The following is a 9,049-nucleotide window of genomic DNA, read 5'->3' as shown; positions in this document are numbered from 1 at the left end:
GTCATTATTGGGTCTCAGCTTGGCACTCACATTAATTCTGACTTTCACACTGCTGGACAGGACACAGTAAAAAAATAAATCTGAGAAAAGCAATAGAAAACTGAYCTCTTTAGCTAACAACCTAGCCTGGAGGAAAACTTCTGCCTTTTTCTCCAAACTCAGTGTTCTAATAAGGTGCTAASTACAGAAAATAACTTTAACAATGACTTACTGCCCCTTTAATGTTTTCTTAAAATCTTCTGTTACTTCTGCTTTAGTCTCAAAATACTCAAAAATACAGAAATAATAATAATAAAATGAGCAGGAATTTCAGTTTTAGAAAAGGGTTAAATCTAATTTAAGGCTGTATTAACACCAGGAAAATCCTTTGGTCCATTTGTTTGGTCCAGACCAAAAGCAGAATTTATTATTTTTTTCATTTGTGCTCTTTTGCAAGTGGGCTATAATTTATAAACAAAGCCACGCCGCTGCGGTGACAATCATTGCTCCCATTGGGCAGGAATTATGGGGGCGGGACAGAACACAGACCCAGACATAAAGACGGTTCTGTTAATCAAGAGCAGCTCATTCAAAGGTGGTTTTGAGATGATCTATTTCTAATTAAATAATGTGTGCTGCAACCTAAAGGAGACGAGATGCTCTGTGTGCCCTGACCCACAACAGCTCATTGTAGCAGTGTTAMCYTTAGCAACATTGAAAGGCTAATTGTTATCATGATGATTAGCAACGGTGGCTCGTAAAGTCCAAAAAGGTGCATGTTTCCTTTTCACACCAGAAGCAAACTGCACCAGAGTTTGTTTGGAAGCGGACCGAGAACCGTTTGTTTGATCTACTCCAGGGTTCACACCTGCAAAAGGTCCGGACCAARYGGGGAAAGGAACTCTGGTCCGTTTAAAGTGGACCGAARGTGTCCGCTGTGAATACACCCTAAAACARTGAAGTCCTGCAGCAAAATCCAAGTCCAGAACTGAAAATGAGACCAAATCCTTCAAATAGTTTAAACACAGATTTCATCTCAATAAAACCTCAGCAGGTCTGCTTCTGGTTTTATCTATTTTTATATATATAAAAAAAATCCTCACACTGGAATCACATCAGTCTGCTGTAAGKATGAAATGTGTTTTAGAAATAAAGTTTGACTTGACATGCACTCGTGTGTGTCCCCCAACATACAGAAACACAGCAGGACAGGAAATGTTCTTAATTCTAAGAATAAACATTTATATTAACAAAGATGTATGTTTGAGAATATGGAAGACTTCCTTCGAAACTTTCTAAAACACAAAATAAAGTTCAAAATTCAAACTGATTTAAAATATCTGAGGTCTGTTCTGGTGGCTTAAAGCCACAAATCTGAATGTATTTCCTTTCAGCAGAGGTGCAAGAAAAGCTGCATATAAAAACATCAAATCAGTTRAGGTACGATCATCTCCCACAGCAGYGAGGTTATTAAACCCAAGTATATGAAAAAAAAATCCAGCAGGCTTAATTTGACCACTATGAAAAGAAAAAGTACAGCAGTTAGTTCCAACATAGATAATAGCTCATTTAACACAGAGCTCACTAATTAAAAGAGCAGAGAAAATGATAATGAAGTTGCCTAAACAGGGTCAACTGTTGGGTTGTTTAGCTGAGGCGTTAACGTCTCTGCTGTTAGAAAATTATGAGCAAAGCAGGCCGGTGTTGTTTTTCTGTAATAATGGGCATTATTTTCACTTTTATGTGTTCCTCCTACAGAGAAAATAGGCCTGATCTCTCCCTTTGTGGTTGCTCCAACTGTTCACTTCCACCACCCACACAACACATTTTCCCAGGCAACAATGTTCCTCCAAAGTTTACACACAATAAATAACGCTGTGCCCAGAGCAGTTAGCAGTGGCCCCGCTCTCCGTTTCCTGGCTGCAGTTGAAGTGAAATGGTAATTTTGACTTGAGGAGGATTTCAAAGGGATGGCCTCCACTTTTCATCTTGATGCATACCACGAGCTCGCCGACACATTCACGCTGGGATTTGAGGGGGAAAAAAGACGAGAAAAAAAGCTGAATTTTAAGTTTTTCTATGAACTTTCTTCCTTTTTTTTTCTTTTTTCTGCCACAGATAGAGAGATGTAACGTTGCTGAGATCTCTCCCCCAGATGGACAGCGTTTATATAAACAACCACCCCCGGTTCAGGCGAAGTTTGATTGATGTGTCATTGTCCAAAGATTGTTTCCAGGCATTAGAATGGATAATTCAGCATTTGATGTAGACGTTTTTCTTCAAAGTGCCAAGGGTCAGCTGGCGAGTTAGAGCAGAGGTGTCCTATATTATATCTCTTATACTATTTTTGCATCCAAGGCTTCAAGCAGCCTGCTTTCACTAGGGAGACTGACTGACACTTGAATCATTCCGCTCAAGATTATAGCACCGTTTCCAAAACTCCATCTGCCTGAAATACTCTGTTATGCAAATACCTTTGTCTGGAACAAAGAGRGCATAGATGCATCTTGTGCCTGTTTGTTTTCCAGGCCTGCCTACGGTCCGATAGCGAGATTGGAGCGAGACCAAAGACGCAGCCCAAGGATTGGCCCAAAGGCGCGTTATCTTCGCTGCAAGGAGAAAGAAATGGAATTCAAACACCCAAAACAAGGTGTGTCTCACCTCAGCGGCACACATTTCCTCACACAGTCTTTCACCACACAAAACCCTGTCTCAATAAGTCTTATCACGCCCACCCAGTTGGCACAGAGGCATCGGGGGTCTCCTACCCGGGTGTTGGTTAATCACAATTCGTTGTCAGAACACCATTAGGGAAGAGTCCAGATGACAAAAGCTAAAATAAAAAAAGGCACAGTGATGTCTCCATCATCTCCCAGCTGGGCGGCCCGTGCAGAAAGGCCAGGGTTAATTCCTGTTGATTAGACGTCAGCGCGCGGGGATGAGGGAGCGTTCAGATCTCACAGAGCGGACCACTGAGACACGAGAGGAAAGGACCGGGTCGCTCACTGAAACTGATGGGAAATGAGGGTCAAGTGGTCCTCCTTGGTGGGAAGCAGAGAGGGAATGCAGATGAGGCGCATGGACAATTTATTTCATATTTCATCTGCTGCGGGGAGGAGGTGCAGCATTTTTAATGCTTTAAGAGTTGATAGAGCAGTCGCGTTTGAAGCGACGTTCTAGTTATCAGTAGTTATCAGACATCAGGAGCGAGAAGGCTGAAAATATCACCACAAAGTTTACATTTTCTTCTTAAAATCTGTGTTATAAACAAGATGACATGTGAGAGATACATTCTTGATCTGAATGCTGAAAGATGCTATTGGGAGAGCGTAACAGGAAAAATATGCTGGAGGCAGGCTTTAATGTTGCTGCCCACAGGAAATGAAAATGTCCTAAAAGGTCACAAAATATGTCATGAATTTAAAAAAATCCTCAAACTCCAAACAGCTCCCCACAGAGTGCAGGGGACGGTTTCACAGATGGACCAAAAAAGACAGAAGGTGAGCTGGGGGTCTCAGAGGGACCGGTGAGACACAAACAGAACCAACTGGGTCATTACAGAGACCTTCAAACACGCATGAGACAATCATCTGATCTGTGTTTACCTGCATTACAGCTGAAAGCATTTCAAGCATGATTATTGGTAAAAACACAGATTTAATCTAATAATTGTAACTTAGAAGAACCAACAACAGATCAACGTTTAAGTCGAGCTTTTTTCAAGATTCCTTAAAAACACAAAGATTGATTTAAAGGGGCCAAATTATGTAAAATCAACTTTTTTGAGTTTTATATCATGTTATAATGTTATACTCGCCTAAAAAACATGACCAAAGCCTTGCTTTGACTCATTCATTCATGTTTGAGAAAACCTGCAGGATTTTTATGAAGCCATGCTGAGGAGCAAAACAACAGGTGGGGACCAGAAACACTTTTAGGTACCAGAAATGCCCCTGGGACGTGTCTTTAAGCTGAACTTCCTCATGGCAGAGCACAACCCCTCCCCCACCCCACACACCCCGCCCATGACTCCTGCAGGCTCTTGGGTCAAAATGAAAGTGAAACCTAACTGTCTGCTGAGCTCTCAACATTAGTTCTCACTAAGATAAGATCTTTTCAGATTAAAAATACGTTTGATGAAATGCATTTTCAGATGCCAAGTAAACTGCCATGGCAGCAGCCCCCCCCCACCCCCACTACCACCACCAACCACCACCACTACAGAAATAAGCAAAACATAAGTGGAAGGCGGTTCTTAAAGAGACAGAGGCCAATTTCAAAGCGTTTGGCAGAGGAAGTGATGAGGAGATAAGTTTATTTTCTATTTAAACATAAAAACAGCATTTTAAMAACAACTAAAGGTGACATAGATACTTTATGATGGTATGGTATTTAAATGTATGCCTGAGAAACACATGATATTGGCCCTTTAACAACTGAGCTGCAGCTGAAGATGGTCTCAGTCAGAGAGGTGGCAGGTGATATGCATCCCTTCAATGAATGCTGGGCCTTTAATTCAGTGATGGAACTCATATTTTGAAGCTTCTCTTGTGGATGGAAAATACTCTTGAGTCAGTTAGACGGTGAAAAACAAGATCCATATCTCAGCTAAAAGCCTTTTTTRATGTTTGCCACCATCAACAAGACGGTTACTCCTCAGCGGCCGGAACATCTGTCTGCATTTTGTCTAAAAGACAAACAAAGCCAGAGGCCGGKGCTGGGCGATATTTGTCTTTAATGCATGATTTGTGTCTCTCTGTRGCCTCTGTAGCCAAAATACTTCCAGCAGCAGAGGCGGGCGAGCCGGCAGCCGCAGAGGCAGGCAGCCGAGCGGAGGGCAGGGCGGTGTCACCTTCACACCGTTTGCAGAGCCAGAGCCTGCTTTGTGGAAATTTCCCCAGATCAAAGGCTGCGATGCAAATTCCTGCAGCTTCCACGCCGCCATTTGATGTTTCAGGGAGCCAAATTATTTGGGTGATTACAGCCGCCATGCACAATCGATGGAGCGGTCCAAACAAGGTCCTTATTGTGGCTCTCAATTAGCGGTGTGACATCTCAGCAGCCGACGTCTGGGAGGCGTCGGACAAAAAGAGAGGCTGTTTGGGCTGATAAAGTGATTTGGTTTGGTGGGGCCCTTTCATCTTCTCTGACAGAGAGGCTTCTGGGTATTCTCTCCGCACATCCTTACACCTCCTCTTTATTGTGACAATAGCGCCGCTGTGTTCAGCGTTTCAAAGATGCCATAAGCTTCCTGCTCTGACAACGGCTACAATGAGTTGTCATTTAGACGGTCTTTCATGACAAGGACTCCACTGCACAATAAAATACCAACAATAAGCCTGCAGACGTGCAGCAGAAAGAACATGAAAGAGACGAATTATAACTAAACAAGGGTGTTAAAGTTTGTGATTGCACCTTTACAACTGTTAACCTCATCCAATATGGACGCCACAGCTAAGCCACATTGTCAAATACAAATAAATGAAGCAACTTTAGCAGATTTTCAGCTAAAACTTGTTGTGGTAGCTGAAAGTTCTCCTCAGCACGTGCGTTCAGAAAGAACACGAGGTCACATGCCGTTATTTACAAGGTTTGACCAGAACACGTCAAGATGCAAATAGAAAATAATTGACAGCATGTTTAACATATCCCACCGTCAGCAGCCAGACATTATTCTCATGCTGCCCTAATGCTCCTCCACCACCTGTGAAGTTGTTGTCGGCGTGGTTATTGTTGTGTTTTTGTGTCGAGTTGAAAGGCTAACTTTGCCCGTGGGAAGGACGGCGAGGCAGAGGCTCGGGTTCAGATGATAACACTTTGCATTCTGCAGGCTCCAATGACAGCTCTGATGCTTGCCGTTTGATCGCCTCTTTCATTTTCTCCTCCCGCTCTCGCTGCGAGCYGCAGTGGCGGCGCCGACCGCTGACGTTTTACAGACGTTCAGATTAGACGCCTCGTTGTCAGGGTGATGGACAGAAGACATGGAGCTGTGTTGGTTTTACGGAGCTTCAGGTTTGCTTTGGACTGGCTGCATCGTTTACAGTTAGCATCCAGACAGAAAGCTCTGAGTAAAATACTGAGTGAATTTAAACAGCTGATATTCTGAGAAGCAGGAGTTTTAGTATCGATRTGATACCAATACTTGTCATGTTCATTGAATAATTTATTTTTGCCTTTAGTTAGTCGATTCTGATAAAACAGAACAAAGATTTTTGACAAATAAAACTGTTTTGTATTAACCCTTTGAATGAAGATGGATGTTTTTGAGTATTTCTGATTTTCAGTGTTGAATAGTACCACAAAGTGATACTTGAGTAAAAGTACAAATATCTTACCAAAAAGTTACTTTGGTAAAAGTAAAAGTCTCCTTTAGGAATATTACTTGAGTAAAAGTCTAAAATACAGATAATTGTGTGGAAATGTAAGTAGAAGTAAAAAGTAGGCTGAAAAATAATTACTCAAGTAAAGTACAGATACCTAAAAATTCTACTTAAGTACAGTAACAAAGTATTTGTCCTTAGTTACTTTACAACTCTGCTGATTTTACCCTCATATTTCACCTTTAAAATGGTTTAACCTGCCATGTTTGGAGGCATTTTGTTCAGCACAGCCTCCCATGACTGATTTATTTTACTTATGACCTACAGTATCAACACAGCAGACCTAAAATCACACAGAAAAAAARTGAGTAGAAAAATTATTTTTTAAACTGTGAAAACCACAAATATTTGCAAGAATAGCCTWCAAATGTAAACATTAAAACCGGCAAACCACAAAGTTAAATGCAGGATTTCCATTGAGCTCCAAACCTTTTTATGAACCAAACAATGAGGTGTTACAATAAAATGTCATGCATAATTTTTGCCACTAATAAAAACAGTTTTTGACACCCCCCCCCCCCAAAAAAAGGGGGGGGGGGACAGAGAAGCATCATTTTCTCTTGTTTTGGTCTTTTTCTTTGTCCTGCTCAGGATTACTCACATCTGCATCCATCTCACATCATTATTTAAACTGAAAGTGATTCTGTTTCCAGTAACCCAGGGACAAATAAAGTCTGTGGTGCAAATGAATCGATCTTGATCTGATATCGATACTTATCTTAGTATCAGAAGTCTGGATAKTGAGATGGATACTCCCACCTGAGGGTTGGTTCTTCTCTTCTCCAGGTTGTGAGATTTCAGTTTAAATATCAACAAAAGTAACAGAAGATGAATAATAATACTCAAACACTGTTTGCTTCTTTTCTCCTCTGTTCAGGTTCTTTTCTGATCTGGAAATAGCTGCCCCCCCCCTCCCCCCAGAGAAACACATAACACTATTAGACGTACTTTAATTACACGTAGGCCTGTTTTTTTTTTCCACTGCAGTGAAAACGCTTTGGTTTGTTGTTGGTTCAAGGTTCTCTAAAGGATGTGCTGGCATGAGGAGGGTTCTGGCAGGGAGGAAACCCYTGGTGGAGGGGGTGGGGGGTGAACRGTTATTGTTTGAAAGGCATGTAAGCGGCCCTCACAATACCACATCCATGGAAATGAAGCAGCGCGAGGGAGAGAAACAACCAAAGAGAGAGCAAAAGAGGGAGAAAAAAAAGTCTTGCGAAGCTTTGACTGACGACTTAACAGCCGAAACCGAATTTGTCTTTTGCCTCGAGATGTCAGATGCTTTGCCAAAGAGAGAGGAAGAGATGGGTGAAAAAAAAAGCACACCACAGAATCTCCCGTGTCTTTCTCGCCCTCTCTTTTCTCCTCCGGTTTAAGACGGCTTGGTGAATGCAGAAACATCAAAGGCTCAACACTCWGAAAGTACACTGTTGTTCCAGAAACCACATGAAACAAACGGAGGAAGATGGAGGAAGACTCTGAGATGAAGCAAGTTTTTCTTCTTTTGTTTTCTTTCCTTGTACTTGAATYGGCAACTGTGGAGGAAATCAGTTTGGAAACGGAGGAAGATTAACTCTTTATCTGTTTGTTTCAAACGTCCTCTGCTGGCCTTTTCCTGGCTGACCAAGGCCACAACAAAGCAGAGGTGTGCTCCTGTTTAAAAAAAAAACAACACAACTCCTCCACAAACAGCTGATGAGAGCAGAGCCTGAGCCAAAGCTTCAGCTCTGACTCATTGTCACTAAGGCAGCTTTTGATAATCGGGGCTAAACATAGAAAGGAGAGAAGTCATCCTCTGCCATCAACATCTCACAAGAGTTGAAAAGCAGAAGGTAAAAAAAAACAAGCCCCCAATCTGATCTTCACTGAGAGACCGCCCAGTAGCAACACCGATACAAAAAATATTTTTCCTTATAAACACAAAACTGTTTCTGGAAATGTTTTCATCCAAACAGAAACAAAGGAAACAACCCAAACGCTGTAGTAACTATGCCAGACCTGTGTGGGGCGCTGTAACAATTCACACTGCCTTGGTTTGAGCAAAAACTCCAGATTATTAAAGGGGACATACAGTATCTGCAAAATCCACTTTTTTAACTCTTAAATTTTTTTTGTGTACTTAGAGTTGAATTTAGTCTCTTCTGGTGCAGCGAAGTTCAGTTTTCTTTTTTCCTAAACTATTACATCTCAATATTTGTAACGGGACATATAAATAAGATCAGAAGTTACCAACTAAAATTTATTCGGCATTTCTATACAGCTATATTGTCGTATCAAACTATAATTGACCAGTCTGGAAGATGGAGGGGGGAGGAGCACGAAGCTCCTCATTTGAGCATCTTTTTTTTAACTCATCTGTATTTCCAAGCTGCAAAAGGTAGCGCGACCATGTTGCGCAAGACCTGATCATCCCTTCTCCCCCATGGTTGTTGTGTGTGTGTAAAAAGAATGGGTATTCTTAACTGCAAGTTCCTAGTCTGTGAATGTTCACTGACAATGGCAATAAAACTGATTCTGATTCTGATTTGGATTTAAAGAGTGCTATTTATGTGTGTTATCATAAAAACTAAAGTTTTGTGTATCCACTGAACACATGTGGACAGAGTCTGAGCTTCATGCTCCAGAAGAACACAGATATTTGTGTGTGTGTGTCTGTGTGTGTGTGTGTGTGTGTGTGTGTGTGTGTGTGTGTG

General features: G+C 41.7%; 1 protein-coding gene across 1 annotated transcript in view; it reads left to right on the top strand.

The window, feature by feature from the left end:
- Positions 1-2,507: 2,507 nt before the first annotated feature.
- The window catches only part of LOC106524605 (axin-2), a gene marked incomplete at its 5' end in the record, with an annotated part of 52,509 nt that continues 45,967 nt past the window's right edge, over positions 2,508-9,049 (top strand). The window contains 1 exon segment of the mRNA XM_014018472.1: positions 2,508-2,629.

Source organism: Austrofundulus limnaeus, unplaced genomic scaffold (assembly GCF_001266775.1).
Source record: "Austrofundulus limnaeus strain Quisiro unplaced genomic scaffold, Austrofundulus_limnaeus-1.0 Scaffold194, whole genome shotgun sequence".
Taxonomy (NCBI): domain Eukaryota; kingdom Metazoa; phylum Chordata; class Actinopteri; order Cyprinodontiformes; family Rivulidae; genus Austrofundulus; species Austrofundulus limnaeus.
Note: the sequence above shows the minus strand (reverse complement) of the source record. Positions and strands in the feature narration are given on the sequence as shown.